The sequence below is a fragment of the Pinus tabuliformis genome, chromosome 6 (assembly GCF_031772625.1).
Source record: "Pinus tabuliformis cultivar Carrire ecotype Pingquan chromosome 6, CPIR1, whole genome shotgun sequence".
In the NCBI taxonomy this organism is placed as follows: Eukaryota; Viridiplantae; Streptophyta; class Pinopsida; order Pinales; family Pinaceae; genus Pinus; species Pinus tabuliformis.
Genome location: NC_142292.1, coordinates 677,628,439 through 677,645,137, shown reverse-complemented (window position 1 = coordinate 677,645,137; position 16,699 = coordinate 677,628,439). Strand labels below are relative to the sequence as shown.

At 36.5% G+C, this 16,699-nt stretch overlaps 2 pseudogenes; one reads left to right on the top strand and one right to left on the bottom strand.

Annotated features, from left to right (window-relative positions):
* Positions 1 to 1,230: 1,230 nt before the first annotated feature.
* Positions 1,231 to 10,210, top strand: LOC149260457 (ABC transporter G family member 29-like; annotated as a pseudogene).
* Positions 10,211 to 10,759: 549 nt separating this feature from the next.
* On the bottom strand, positions 10,760 to 15,423 carry LOC149260456 (alkaline ceramidase TOD1-like; annotated as a pseudogene).
* Between the last annotated feature and the right edge of the window lie 1,276 nt (positions 15,424 to 16,699).

The following is a 16,699-nucleotide window of genomic DNA, read 5'->3' as shown; positions in this document are numbered from 1 at the left end:
CAATTACTTTTAGATATTCATTTCCACTTCTTTCAACTAGGAAGTTGATCATTTACACCATAGGTATACTCATTTTAAATACATCATTAAATTTTAAATGAGCCTTAACTTCTAGCCATGTATTCTTCTTTCCCAATTAAATTTAGTGAAATTCATCATTAAGATATTATTGGTTGCAGAATTACTCTTAAATCGTCAACACCAAAATCAAAATTCCATGATCGCTATTCATATTTTGCTTATCAAATGTACTCATTGGCACACAGATATTAGGCCAACATTGTTTAATTTTCTTTTCATAATTAATCCACTTGTGCAAAGGGATAATTAATCTTGAGTGGTTTATCCATCACCTAGTAATCATCATGGTTCGCCTTAAGAAAGATTGCCTAATCTCATTTCTTGTAATAGCCCTCGTGAAAATTTCATGTAATAAAAATTAAAAACAATAACCACGAATGAATGGGACACTCATTCCAAGCTTAATGTTGGGCAACACATCCTAGGGGGTTCCTTTAATTTTTTATGGCTAAGGAAATTGGCAAAGGCAATGGCTAAGGCATTGGAAAGGCAAAATGACATTTTTGGCACAATTATTTATGAAAATAATGGAAATTAGGAGAAAAACAAGGTGAAAGGTCACAAGTTGTATGTGAGGAGGAAAATGAAGGAAAATAATGGAAAATGAAGAAAATAGAGGCCTCATTCATAAAAACGCTTCTAAGGATCAGTTGGTAACCTTTTGTCAGTTCAGTTTTAGAGCACTCTCATTATTCTCTCTCTCTCATACTCTTGGATACTTAGAGTTTTTCTTGGAGCACTTTCGCATTGGAGCAAGAAAGGAAAAGAAGGCAAGAGGAATAAAGGATCAAGTAGGGAAAGGCATGATCAAGCAGCTACAATAGGCTTCATTGTAGGTATCGACTTGCATGTGTATTTTCCTTGCTAGATTTGGCATGCATGGAATTGCATGTGATTTTTTTCTATCATGGCATGGGTTTTGCTAGGTGTAACAGTGTTTTTCAACCTAGCCTTGCGATTTTTGGATAGCCATGGTGTGATAGGGTTCTCATGTTTGGTTGAGCTGGATTTTCGGATGGATTTGAAGCTGAGTGAGATGGATCTCCAAAATGATAGAACACATGACCTAGCAACCACTGAACCACACTATGGGTTGCGGTAAAGCTTGAGTTTGTGTTGCCTCAGATGGCTAGGAATCATTGCCAATGAATGGAAGGATATACGGTGAATCTTAGAGGTGGTTTGCTCTCCGTTGGGCCTAGTAATCATGGGTTTGGGATATACAGTAAAGCTTGGAGATTGGGTCTCAGTTTAGGGCCTAGTGATCTTTGGATTCGGTAAAGCTTGAGAGACTAGGAGACAAGAAAAATCCTCAAAGTGTAGGTGGAGAAATCTGGTGGCATCCATGCTTGTTTAGCCTAATGATCAGGTGGAGATCACAATAAAGCCTCTTATGATGTGTTCATTGTGTTGGCCTGGTGATCTAGGATGGATTACAGTAAATCATGGTTTCTATTGATGAGGGTGAGGAGGTTTAGCCTCGGTATGCCCTGGTTGAGTTCTTTTGGTTTGAGTCCCACATTCATGCCTGGAATATGGCACGGAGGTGAATGGATGAAGAGAGATTTGGCTCAGCCATTCTATCGTTCAGGGGAATTACATGGTAGTCCCATCTCCAGTTGGTTCATTGCATTGATTAATGACAAATTAATTCCCTTTATTTTCATGTGTAAATTTATTGGTGTATATATGGATTTTGATGGTTGATATGTTTATTGTATTTATGTTCCTATTATGTTGGTTATCTGCACATTTTATGACAGAAACTGTGTATGGATCTCATCATGTTTTTATTATTATTTGAATGGATATGGTATCTATGACCTAATAAGTGATAAGACAGCAAATGGCATGAGGGGACAATGGTTCATAGTGATTCTCAGATAAGTATGAGATCCCTACTCTTAATTCTATTATTTACACATGTAGGCTAAATGTTGACAATATGTTTGATGAAATCTTTGTCATGGCTAGTAGGGATCTGGTTAATGTCTTGATCAAATTATTGATTTTTCTTCATTGTTTCCCTATACTTTACTTGATTTTGAGCTTTCATTCCATTTTCGGCTGTGGCCTAGGATCTTGGCCTGAAAAATGGCTTAAATCTCGGGGTCACTGGCACAAAACTAGAAACTTTAGTCCACAGTCACTGGTAGCTAGGCCTATGAGAGTGACTTTAGGTCTCTGGTCTCTCCCTTGCCCATAGCATGAGAGCAACTATGGCCTAAGAGATATAGAACAATAGTGGAACCTAGGGACAGGTTGTCTCAGTGGTTGACTTGTCTCTTGAGGGTTCTATTGATGATGTTGGATTACTATGTGTGATGTTCAACTGACTCCACTTCCTTAAGGCCACATAGGAGGTCGAATTTGATCATAGTAGCCTCTCGTCTCATGTTTACCCCGGTTGGGATGTTTACTTGGGTGGATGTGGGAGGAGGGTGTTACATTTCTCAATGCCACTTGTTCTATTTTATTATAGGTGCACTATTCCTCAAATTGGGCTAAGAATTCTTTCCCTTCGCTTTTGGCTTTTCAAACACTATCTTTGGTTTTTATTTGAAGCATGAAACTACTACTATTGTTATCATCCACCAAAAGGTTTTATATGGTTGGTGTGCTTGAAAATTAACTTCTTAATGTCACAAACTCAGGACATTGTTTAATATGAAGTATTAATAGGTCATCAATCCACGTGTGAAATAATGAGTATAGATTAGTCAAATTCACCGTTTACTTGTTGATATGTTAATTTATGCATAATTCTTCTCATGATCTTGTTATATAATCTCCATCAACCTTCCTTCTTACACTTCATGCTAGGATTTTTCTTGTTAATTTGCATAGTCGATTTCTTTTGCCGAAGGTAGAAAATTGTTAACCTTGACCATCTAAATCTTTAAAAAATTTCCTAGTTTATCATTCCTTATTTATGAGTGTTCACAACTTCCTATCTTGACACTTTTTAAATTATACAAGTCATCAGTGTGACCCTCAAAGTCATTCGTAATCATCATTCATGTTGTTGAATCCGCTTAGTGCATATCCTTAATAGACCTTGCCATTAAGAGAAAGACACTCCATCACTATCATCACATAAGTCGGTCATAGGATTTATTATATTTTCATGGTTCAACCTATCACTTCTATGCTATTCACTAGGTATACACCCCAAGGAAGTTGTTTGAGCTTTAATCAACTTCCTTTATCTAATAATTTCCTTATTTTTGTTGTTCAATGGGGAACCTTACTTAATTATCAATAATACTTGACTAGGTAGGAGATTATTTCCTTTACGTTAAAGTGTTTCCCATTTTCCCCATTTTATCTTTTTGTTTCCATCCTATAGGTATTAGTTTGGTCTAGTGCCATCATACCATAAGTAGTGTATCAAGGTTTCCCTTACCATTTTTTTTTGGTAAGTGTTAGTTCACATAGTTCTTTTATTATTGTTCCTCCCCTTTCAAGAAGAAATTTCCTCGAAGCAAGACAACCTAATAAATAGTAATTATGAATTCAACCACTTGTAGCTAAACAACCTCTAAATCCATCCTATTTGTTCCTAGACATTCACTTCTCTCTACACCATTACATCATGATCCTTGCAAGTTTTATTTCTTTCTTTTTTTCTTTTTTCCATTAAATTTGTCATCTCAAAGTTGTGAAAGTAATCAAATATGAGCCTAGTGTTTCACCTAACCTTTAAAAATGATAAGAATTTCTTATTTCTATTGGCTAATAATTATAAAAGAGAAAAATTTAGCTATGCTTAATAATAGTTATATCAATTGGTGAGACAAGGTTCCTAATCTACACTTGGCCATTTATACACATGAAAGAGCTCATATAATTTATTTATTTTTTCCTTTTCAGATCATCTTAAAACAATATCAATTTTAATAAGCAATTGTACTAACTTTTCTAATTTTTAGTAGGTATTTATATGCATCATAAAAGTTTCATTAAAACTTAACCTTCACATATAATATAACATAAATGTTAAAAAATATATATCATTAATTTCATACTCATGATTTTTTTATTCATAATTATTTTACACTCAATTACCTATTAACTCAAAAATCTAATAAATCTTCATATAATTTAGACACTTCATAAAAGATACAACTTAACAATCCCCCATATATAACTAAGTAGCATCTGCATCAAATGTTGCAAAGGAAACACTGTAAGGCATAAATTGAGGAGCAATGGTGACATAGAAATAGGCAAATCTAAATAAGATGGAGAAATGTAATTATCAACATCTATCCCATGTCGCACTCCTTTAATAAAAGCTCTATCAAGATGGTGCACATGCAAGCCTATACAACATGTGCCAAATTTCAGTTCAAGATTGTGTTGACAACTAAGAGCCACCTAGAAAAATTCTTTGTTTCTGTTTGAGTTAAAAAAGAATTCATGGTGTACACCCAATTTGGATACCAGTTGTCCAGAAGAGCATGTTTCATTGTATTTTCCTTCATTTCCAGTATAACCAGAATCACCACTGGAATTCACATGGAAAAGGAATTTAGTGTCTATCAACTCCATTAAATGCCATACACATATTAGATATAGGTGCATAGTCTCTATCATCTCATGTTGGCAGAGGCAGTAAAAATGATTTCCATTATTGAGAAGTAAATCACTCATCTAATCTAATCTAGCACAAAATTAACACCCATGGCATCCATAAACATCATGGATTGGTTAAATTTGCAAGTATGGATCCTCCCACATTCTGTTATTTCATGACCCTTCACAGTTTAAAAAATTGATAGCTTCTACAAGTTGTAATTTTAGCATCCAATCAAAATTGAAATGAATTAATATAATCAAACAGAATATGCAACTCACATTCTGTCCAAATATGATTTGCAGGCTCTAGATTCATAACCCAAAGAAATTTGCAGGTCTAAAGGAGGCTCTTTGAAAATGCTTCGATTGATTTTTTAAGAGTGTTGATATTCATTTGTTATTGTATTAAAATGGCTGATTCGAACATGTCAATTCTCACTTTGGGTGTCATCATGTCTCTTACATATATAAATGGAAACTGATCCCGAGGATTGAAGATTTCTAATTCATTGAATAACAGGTAAGAAAATAGCTTCGTTGGAAGGGTGTGCTTTCTCAATATTAGTGCAATATCGGGCACATCTGTAATGCCAACAACAACACACAAAATCAAAAAATCAGTTAAAGAGAGAACCAACCTCAAAACAAATCTTAGATTCTATCCCACTAAAACTTCACCATAATTGAGAAAATTTGAGTTCTCATACCACTGCTGTAGGGAAGGGAGACTGAAATTGGCAACATAGACCATTACACAATAAGAGTGGACAAGCAAAATTGTTGTCTAGAATTATTTCAGTTTGCAAATTATAGTTGGAGACTTTATTACCTCAACTGTATTCTAAAGACTAAAATGCATCATCAGTCCCGAAACGATGCAAATATATACCTTGGATCACTTATTATCAGCCTCCTTGCCAACATGTTCAATGGATTTGTAGAATTGTCCATGACAATTATCAGGCTTCTCATGTTCTTCAAGCAATGGGATTTATTGTTCTATCCTGCATGGGCCTTCACTATTCCTACATTTTTACTCAGAATTCCAATGTCAGTGGTGGAGGCTGGAGTTTGGGTGCTGATAGCTTACTATACCATTGAGTTTTCCCCTGAAGCTAGCAGGTAGTATCTACACATCAATCATTTATCAAAACTGTCTCCTTTAGTTATGGAAGCTTAATATTTTCATTGCATTTGCCCCTTTTAAAAGACATCCATCTTTCTACCCTGGCAGGTTCTTTTGACAATTTCCTGTTATCTTCCTAGTTCATCAGATGGCATCGTCCCTGTTCCATCTTATGGCAAGAATTTTCAGGACAATGATCTTAGCTAATACTAGAGGATTTATATTTATTCTACTTATATTCATGCTTGGAAGATTTATTCTCCCTAGAGGTTAGCATTTTTATTTATTTCAAATTCACGGGCATTTAATCTCTCCAAGAAATATTTAAGACTGAAATCTAGAAAATCTTGTTAAACAAGACAGGCTTTACTTGTCACTATAACCATATGCTAGGCTTCTAGTTTTAAACAATGAAGTATAAGTTTACAATAAGATTGACAATTGATTTCTGTTCCAAAGAACATCCCAAAATGGTGGATATGGGGATACTGGTGTTCCCCTTTGATGTATGTAGAAAATTCAATTTCAGTGAATGAGATGATTGCTCCTAGATGGAGTATAGTAAGGCTTTAACATTTTAATGCTTTAAGAATTCATTGAAATATTGTGGAAAAGATGGAAATGATCTAACTTGACTTTCCTTGAAGAAGATTTTTAACTATGAAGAGTATTTCAAATCCTTTCATGAAAGTGACTAGTGTCATGGAACCGTGTTGGCCTCTCAGGTTGCAAAGAATACCACAAATTTGGGTGTTTCTACCCTAAAGATTCGTAACATCTTTCCAAAATCATATTGGTACTGGCTGGAGCTTCTGTTCTATTGGGATTTTCAATCCTCTTAAATGTGCTTTTTAATTTGGCAAAACATGAGTTGCTCTCTAGAACAATATATGTTGTTCTCTCTATGTTCATCCTCTTTTAACCAAATCCTTTCATATATGAAATAATGTGGAATTTTGTTGTGCATATCTCTTGGGAAACCTCAAGTTGTCATATCCGAAGAAGAACTTGGAAAAATGCAAGCCCAAGGGAATGGTACCAAGCAAGGACATAACAAAAAGTCATCGAGATCAAGGAGAGGATCTTCTGCAGATGACAATAATGCCTGTAAGACAATTGTTAACCTAGTCTGGTTTAGAGTTTCATGAACATATTAAGGGGAATAGATGGAGCATGAACTCCATGATTTTGAGTTATATAACAAAGTCTTCATTGCTTCGTTATGCAGATGATATGCAGATCAGAGGAATGAACAACCAATCAACTAATCTAGAAGGCAATGATCAATTGGGTTTGGAGGCTGCAATAGGAGTTCTTTCGAAGCGAGGAATGATTCTTCCATTCAAAGCACTAGCCATGTCTTTTGAAGATGTCAATTACTTTGTTGATATGCCCCCTGTATGAATTTGAGCCCTGAGACTGGTCTATTATGTGATTCATCTATTGCCAATTTTTGTGGCTTCTCTTACCTGAAAAGTTTGGCTGAAAAATTCTGATTTTGTCTACAGGAAATGAAATATCAAGGAGTGACTGAGGATAGGCTTCAATTGCTCCGGGATGTTACAGGGGCATTCAGAATTGGTGTTCTTACAGCATTGATGGGTGTTAGTGGTGCTGGGAAGACAACTCTCATGGATGTCTTAGCTGGAAGAAAGACTGGAGGATACATTGAGGGCGATATCCGAATCTCTGGATTTCCCAAAAAGCAAGAAACATTTGCTTGGATTTCTAGTTATTGTCAACAGAATGATATACATTCTCCACAGATTACTGTCAGAGAATCCTTGTTATATTCAGCATTTCTCTGTCTTCCAAAGGATGTTGACAAAGAAACCAGAATTGTAAGTCTACAACTATGATTTTCTCTTGTCTAATAGTGTTTTGTTTTGACATTATGCAAAATTGTCATTTTATTTATTTGCAATAAATTCCTATTTGTAGGCCTTTGTTGATGAGGTCATCGAACTTGTGGAATTAGACAATTTAAGGGATGCATTGGTAGGTTTTCCAGGTATATCTGGATTGTTAACTGAACAAAGGAAAAGGTTAACAATAGTTGTGGATATTGTTTCAAATCCTTATATAATTTTCATGGATGAGCCCACCTCTGGTTTAGATGCTAGAGCAGCTACAATTGTGATGTGGACTGTGTGTAATACAGTAGACACTGGAAGGATTGTTGTGTGTACCATTCATCAGCCCAGCATTGACATCTTTGAAGCTTTTGATGAGGTAAACCAAGGCTTATGTTCTTAAATAACTTATAACCTTTTTTTAAAAGTTCAGTATTGATTTCTGACTTACAATGATGGGTTCAGCTGTTGTTGATGAAAAGAGGAGGGAAAGTCATTTTCTTTGGGCCACTAGGCCAGAATTCTCATAAGGTTGTTGAATACTTTGAGGTAACAACTTGGGAGATTGTTGTAGTCCTTAGTAAAGGAATACTTTTGAATAGAGCACTACTTCTATACAACTCAAATGTGAGTTGATATTCTTATTTTCATCCCGAAAAACTGTAGGCTAATCCAGGGGTACCAAAGATAAAAGATAAATACAACCCAACCACATGGATGTTGGAAGTTAGCTCTGTTGCTACCGAACATGGTTTGGGGATAGACTTTGCAGAGCATTACAAGAAATCTTCCCTCTATAAGTAAGCATTATAGTTATTAATATACCCCCCAGATTCTCTATGCATATGATACCTAGCATTACAAGAAGTCTACAGGACACAAGGTTATCAACTTCTTACTCACTTTCTAACATTTTCTCCTCTTTTTGGAAATAAAGACGGAACAAAGCATTGGTAACAGAGTTGAAGTCTCTGTCTCCAGAAGCAACGGATCTTTACTTTGCAACCCAGTATTCACAAACATTCTTTGGACAGTTCAATTGTTGTTTGTGGAAGCAATGGTGGACTTACTGGTGAAGCCCCGACTATAATGATGTTAGATATTCCTTTACACTTGTCTGTGCTCTACTCCTTGGAAAAATCTTCTAGAAGGTTGGCACAAAACAGTATGTACCTGAGGTTTAACTCCGCAAGATAGATTACTGGCCAAAGTATCAAGTTGTTTGGATTGAAAAAACATAAAAATGTTTACTGCTCTTATTTTGTATGTTATACTCTTGCTCTTCTTTGAAACTAATAAATAGCTTTGACTTCATATCGGAGACAACAACAATGATATTTTTATCGTGGCGTGGACCTTGTATGGAGCAGTTTTATTCTTGGGAGTTAACAGTTGTTCAATTGTGCAACCTGTCATTGCAACGGAGAGAATTGTGTTCTACAGAGAAAAGGCTACAGGAATGTACTTCGTATTGCCTTATGTTCTAGCTCAGGTTAGTCATATTTCATTGTTTCATTTTATTCTCTATCATGTTGTCCACATTCAAACTGTTTATGTTCTAAAGATTGCCCATAAAGCACAATATGGGCCTCTAGCATTTCCAATTCAAGAGCAAGCTTTGGGATCAATGTGCCAACATCTTTCCACTAGCTCGTATTAGGATGGCATGGTGCTTCTACATTCTAGGGTACCCTTTGGATTTGGGTATGAGCTAATTCTATGTTTGGAGTTGTCCATTGTGTTAACACCATCAAGCTGCATTCTGGAAACTATTCAATTCTCCTATTCCTATGAATTTGTCACATTTTTGCAGTCACATAATCAGATCAGATTCCTATTTACATATGTACTCTTTGATTAAAAACAAACTTTAACAGGTGGTGATCAAGCTTCCATACATACTTGGCCAGACAGTTATGTACACTCTTATTGTCTACAGTATGGTCCATTTCGACTGGACAACTAAGAAGTCTGTGTGGTTCTTCTTCCTGAAATAATTCACATTTCTCTATTTCACCTATTATGGGATGATGACAGTCTCCATAACTCCAAACCAAAAAGTGGCTTCAATAGTAGTTGCAACTTTCTACTCTGTTTTCAATCTGTTTTCAGGATTCTTCATTCCTAAACTAGTATGCAACCTGTTTCTTTCAACTAAACCTTATTATCCCATATAACTAGGCAATAACATCACATATATCTATTTTCATTTTGAGCAAGTGAAGCTAATTGAACAACTTATTATCACTGATTCATCTTAGTAATCATCTTGTCATGATGGGTTTCTGGATGTATGCAGAGAATCCCAAAATGGTGGATCTGGTACTACTGGAAATGCCTGTTTGCCTGGAGCATCTATGGTCTCATTGTATTACAATATGGAGACGTTACAGACCCTCTGGAAGTATTTGGTGAGGGAACAAAACCACTGAAAAAGTTCTTTGATGATTACTTTGGATACAGGCATGATTTCATGGGTGCAGTAGCTAGAGCCCTGGTCGGATTCTCATTTTTCTTTGCATTTATATTTGTGTTGGGCATCAAGGTATTAAACTTCCAACAAAGGTGAAAGGAAAGGCAGAGACATTACAAAATCCAGAACCCTGGGATTGGACCATTTGAGTTTTAAGTTGTTTGCTTCTCATTGGATTCATGAGAAACCTGACTATCTTGAGGGAAAGCTCCCTACAATATCTCCTATCGACATTGTGAAGCAATAGTGGCTTGGTTGTGGAAAGTCGAAGCGTCTTCATTTACTGCTTGGCTTTTATGATATCATACAATGTGTAAACCTTTTGTTATGGTACAGAGTGTAGAATTAGGCTCTTCAAGATCGGTTTTCATTTCATGAATGTGAAAGAGTCCGAGTAATTTGTAGAGGAAGGCACATGTCAAATATCATCAATTGTAGCATGTATTATGTTTTGAAGGATTGGGGTTGAAGGGAATAGAAATTGTTATGGTAAGGTGGTAATTAATATATATTATTAAAAATTGAAATGAATTAATAAAATCAAACATCATATGCAGCCCACATTCTGTCCAAATACGATTTGCAGGTTCTAGATTCATAACCCAAAGAACTTTGCAAGTCCAAAGGAGGTTCTTTGAAAATGCTTCAATTGACTTTGTAAGAGTGTCTATATTCATTTGTTATTGTATTAAAAATGGCTAATTCAAACATGTCAATCCTCACTTTGGGTGTCATCATGTCTCTTACATATGCAAATGGAAACTAATCCTGAGGATTGAAGATTTCTAATTCATTGAATAACAACCAAGAAAATAGCTTCATTGGAAGGGTGTGCTTTCTCAATATCAATGCAGTATCAGGCACATCTGTAATGCCAACAACAACACACAAAATCAAAAAATTAGTCAAAGAGAGAACCAACCTCAAAACAAATCGCAGATGCTATCACACTAAAACTTCACCATAATTGAGCAAAGTTGAGTTCTCATACCACTGTTGTAGGGAAGGGACATTGAAATTGGAAACATAAGCCATTACAAAATAAGAGTGTACAAGAAAAATTGTTGTATGAACCAAATACAGCCAAAACAATGATTGTATTTTCCTTGATTTCCGGTATAACTAGAATCACCACTAGAATTCACATAGAAAAACAATTTAGTCTCTATCAACTCCATTAAATGCAATACACATATTAGATATAGGTGCACAATCTCTATCATCTCTTGTTGGCAGAGGTAGTAAAAATGATTTCAATTATTGAGAAGTAAATCACTCATCTAATCCAATCTAGAACAAAATTAACACCCATGGCATCCATCAACATCATGGATTGGTTAAATTTGCAGGTATGGATCCTCCCATATTCTGTTATTTCATGACCCTTCATAGTTTAAAAAATTGATAGCTTCTACAAGCTGTAATCTTAGCAACCAATCAAATTTGAAATGAATTAATACAATCAAACAGAATATAAAACCCACATTCTGTCCAAATACGATTTGCAGGCTTTGGATTCATAACCCAAATAAATTTGCAGGTCCAAAGGATGCTCTTTGAAAATGCTTCGATTGACTTTGCAAGTGTCGATATTCATTTGTTATTGTATTAAAAATGGCTGATTCGAACATGTCAATCCTCACTTTAGTTGTCATCATGTCTCTTACATATGCAAATGGCAACTGATCTCGACGATTGAAGATTTCTAATTCATTGAATAACAAGCAAGAAAATAGCTTCGTTGGAAGGGTGTGCTTTCTCAATATTAGTGCAATGTCGGGCACATCTGTAATGCCAACAAAAACACACAAAATAAAAAAAATCAGTTAAAGAGAGACCCAACCTCAAAACAAATCGTAGATGCTATCACACTAAAACTTCACCATAATTGAGCAAAGTTGAAGTTCTCATACTACTGATGTAGGGAAGGGAGACTGAAATTGGCAAGATAAACCATTACACAATAAGAGTAGACAAGCAAAATTTTTGTATGAATCAATACAGCCAAAACAATGACAAATGCATAATAGAGAATATATGCATCTTTGTTCATCTAAGCTGGTGGCTGGACTCATATATTTGTACCATCTCAATCAAAATCTGTCCCCATGTCACACCTCCTTTAATAAAAGCTCTGTCACGATGGTGCACATGTGAGCAAAGCTGAGTTCTCATACCACTAATGTAGGGAAGCTTTTTAGAGCTCCAAGGTTGCAAGCCATCGGCACAGTAACTGTCCATTTGATATCTCACAGCTTCTTTGCTCCACTTTCTCCATCTGACTGTAAAAATGGCTTCCTCCATGGTATGAGTATTGTAAGGATGCTTTGAGATAGCAATATCAACGTTGTGAGTTATAAGGAGATTTTCCAAAATTAACAAAGGATCAACAACAAGTTGTAGCTTGGCATCCATCCAAATGTTGTAAACACGGTTTGGGAAAAGCCTGTGGGGAAGATACTTGGGTATGAGGCCATTCATTACATATTCCTTGTATGGCAACTCCCTGAGCAAAACAATGTGCCAAATTCCAATTCTATGAGACTCATTGGGCTTGATCTGGTATCTGGAAAGAACTGTGAGAGTTGCATTGTCCATAAACATGAAGAAACAAATGTTTTCTGCTGTGATTTTCCTAACATTCTTGGGTTGCTTAATCTTGTCATAGGCTCCAAATATAGCTGAAATTACCACAACCCCCTTGCACTGTTCCATGGCCTTCCTGTCTTCTTCAGACACAAGGAACCCTGGGGTATGGTAATTGGCAAAACCACAAGGCAAATCAGTCCCTTCAGAATAATTGAAATACCTTTTTCTTTCCTTCACATCTAGATTTCCACCGAAGATCACTAGGCTTGCTGCTGAATTAGGGTTTCCAGGTCCTTTCATGTACAATAGCTTAGATTTATCAATTAACTCTTATTTTTTAATATGATGAACAATAGTCGAGACTTCCATCAACAACAAAACATAGTTTTAGCCTGATTACTTTTACGGACATGCATGCCATAAGGTAATGTTTCTTGATAGTTCTCTCAAATTGTTAAATACGAGGATCTTTGATTACCTAAAAATTGATAATATAAGTGGCAAGACCTATTCGCCATGGTTGTAGCTTTCCTGAGCAAATACTTCTTCGCTCCATAATCTGAAGGGTAAGCATTGCAAAAATGAAGTTGAAATCAAATACCTTCCCTCTAAAGGATTACCCTCCATTTTCTATTGTACAAAGCTTAAAATTAAGACTTGGATAGTGTCGTAATCTATAAACCTAGGGGAACTGCATTCAACCATGAATACAATTAAGCAGAGAAAACAATAACCCAGATGGTGAGTAAACCCATTGAATTCTTTTAGCGGTTCAAAGGAGAAAGAAGAACCTAGAAAAAATTACATCACTGAGTAGTTGTATGCGACAGCGGTTATAAAAAAAAGTTGTGACGAGTCACCGATGATTTGACACCTGTCACTGATGATTTACCTGAACAAAACAAAGCATACAAAGGCTATGTCAATGAAACCAAGGGTTTCTAAAAAAACATAAATGTATAATGACAGGGAAACAATAAAGAATACCAAATGTAACCAATTACCTGGCCAAAGAAATAAAGGTCTTGTGCATTCTCCCATTGAGGGAGAATTGTCATACCAGTCATAGAAAATAGGGAATTTAATCTATGAAAAGTATGCACGTATAGCCAATTTACAGAAAGTGCACTTTGAATAGGAATAATGAAAAAACAAGAATCCCAGGTGAGGAGCAAACCACCATATCAACAATCAAAGAATAATATCGAAGTGGAGCTGCAGGTCCAAGAGATTGGGGTGTGGAGATTCATTCCTTGTGCATTAAATTTCGCTGTGAGTTTGATACCACTAGTTGGGAAATCTAACTCAGTGTTCAAAGTGTTGAAAAAGTTGCAGAAATGGAACAATTCCGTGTTAAGAATTGTAGAAATGAAGGTTGTGCCTTAGCTATGAGATCGAGGGCAAAGTAACCTCAGCTATGAGATCGAGGGCGAAACTGTAACAGGTAGGTAGTTACCTCGTTACCTTAATCACCAAGAGAATCATCCGACTGCACGGAGATTTTTAATTGTCTAACAAGTGATCAGAGGACTCACAAAGGTACAGGTGGAAGTTTAGGGAGTTCTTTTCAGAGGGAAACCCTTTAAGGCATAATTAAACTAAATATTTAATTTTTTTACCAGAATACAAATTTTATTTATTCAATATTATTATTACTTCTACATTTTATATAACATTAAACTTTCAAAATCACATGTAACTATCTTTAAATTCTGAAACTCCATCTTTTTGTTTTTTAATTTTGCATGTCTTTACATAAAAAAAAAATTACTTCACATTCTATACTATACTATACTGTATTTAGTATAATATTAATTGTTTATTTAAAAATAAAACTTCTAAATGTGGTCTTTTAAAGCAGCTACTATAGTTTTATTTATCTCCCACTGTGGTGTTGTTAGCTCTGCTACAATTTTGAACAGTTGAGGGTCAAGGACAGCTTTGCCATGTTGTATTATGCTAAAAGAAAACTTCCTGCAGTCTTGTCCTTCCCCCTCCTTCATTTTCTCATATTCTCATCACTTCCGTTGTTATTAGTTTCCTCAAAAATCCTTCATAAACCTGTATTCCCTTTCACCCAGCTCATATTTCCTAACCCCCCCCCCCCCCACTATCTCTATTTATTCTAAAACCTCGCATAGACCTGTTTGCTTTAACTCCCGGGCGCCAAGATCATACTGCCTCTACTTTATCTGTTTAAACTCTGCATAACCCTTTTCTTTAGTTCCCAGGCACATAACCTATGGACCCGTGCTCATATAACCTTCCACCGTGACCATAGTTGTTGATTGCCACGCTTTAATCTAACGGTCTTCGTCTTTTCCCCGCACATTAAACATCATGTATGTCCCCGCCATCCGACCATCCATCGAGTCATCAACGATTGGCGCTTTCCGCGATTGCGCGAATTGCATGTGCGTTAACCCGCGAGGGCGGTGGTTTTCATATGCCATGCATCATGTTTTTATTTGATTGCACCCACCCTGTATGTAAACCACCACAGCCCATAAGCAGTGCGGGCAAACCGCTTCCCGCCACCGTACTGTGCTCCCGTGCGGCTTCGGCTCCCGATCATCGTCGGATCTGCCGCGTCCAGATCTGACGGCCCTTGTTGCTCCATCCATGTCACCTCCTGATAGCTCCTCCCGATGTGATCTCCGTCGTTCATCTGTGGATCCGACGGCCATTAATTGTTCTCCTCTTGTGCTCGCCTCCGCCATATTGTCTTCACTACTTTAACTGTTTCGAGCTCGCGAAGGACATCAACCATCAATTACCTGTACCCGGCACATTCAATCTGCAACCACTACATTTAAAGAAGAGCATGGCCGAGAAGAAAATGGATGACCTCGGGCAAATAACCGCATTAATCAGTCATGGAGATTTGTACATATTATACTCTACCTATTCAGGAAGGACTGCAGAGCACGAGAAAGATCAAATTCATCCATTAAAGCAGTCAAACTATAGCAGAGGCCCATTTCAAATAATTAATATGGTTAGTGGTCCATTATGACCCCTCCACGCATAGTTTAGCAAACTGTTTTTGTAAATCAACCTCAATATATATCCAGAAGACAGAATGTAATAGGTTGATGAATGTTATTTTGTTGTAAGCTTCAACTTCTAGAGACTGTAACTACTGTAATACCTGCAGCATCTGGTCTTCATTTTCAGCTAATACAAGCTTCTTTTGTTGTTAATTGCTCACTTTCCACTTCTTCTTCTTTGTTCCAGGTTGTTCCTGTTATGCATTTATTCATGTGTTGTAGATGTTTAGCATTAGAGGGGTTGTCATCCCACCTCTGTGTTTGGATCTAGCATGTATCATTGAATTTGTATGCAGGTTTATGTTATTTTAATGCTAGAAAGCTGTCATCCTGTTTGTGTATTAGGAAACAGATTTACAGACCTCTTTACTGGTTGCAGCTGGCCATCACAGGGTTCTGTGCATTTGCTGGTGTGATCAGTATTCTCCATCATCACGTTTTCGTTAACCTGTGAGTAATTGGTGGTCTAAAGCCTTGTAGTCTAGGGGTGTTCACCCATGTTTGGGATTAAGCATAGTAGAAGTGGTTATCTGGCTTGAATATGCAGCATTTTTTTCATTCATCCACCATTTATCCAACTTTTTGTTGAGTTTGTAATGTTCCTGAGCATCTCTGATATACAACCTAGGAGAGTTTTTTGGGGTGATAACATAAATTGACGCTGTTTCTGGGGAGAGGAGAATTGAATCTCAGCTTCCCTGGGAGAACGACACAGTGTCAAGCTTTGATGATAGACAAGGCTTGAACACAGTTTCTGGCTGTAATCATCTATCTGGTGACTCCATTGGAGGAAGACCATCCTTTGGCGACTCCACATTGAAGTTCTGGCTCAGTTTGTGAGACATACTCGAATAAATCCTCAGAAATCACCAGCTGAATCAGTGCCTGATGCTGAGAGCACTGTCAAATTGAAGAAAGCATCACAGAAAGGGACATCAGGATCAGG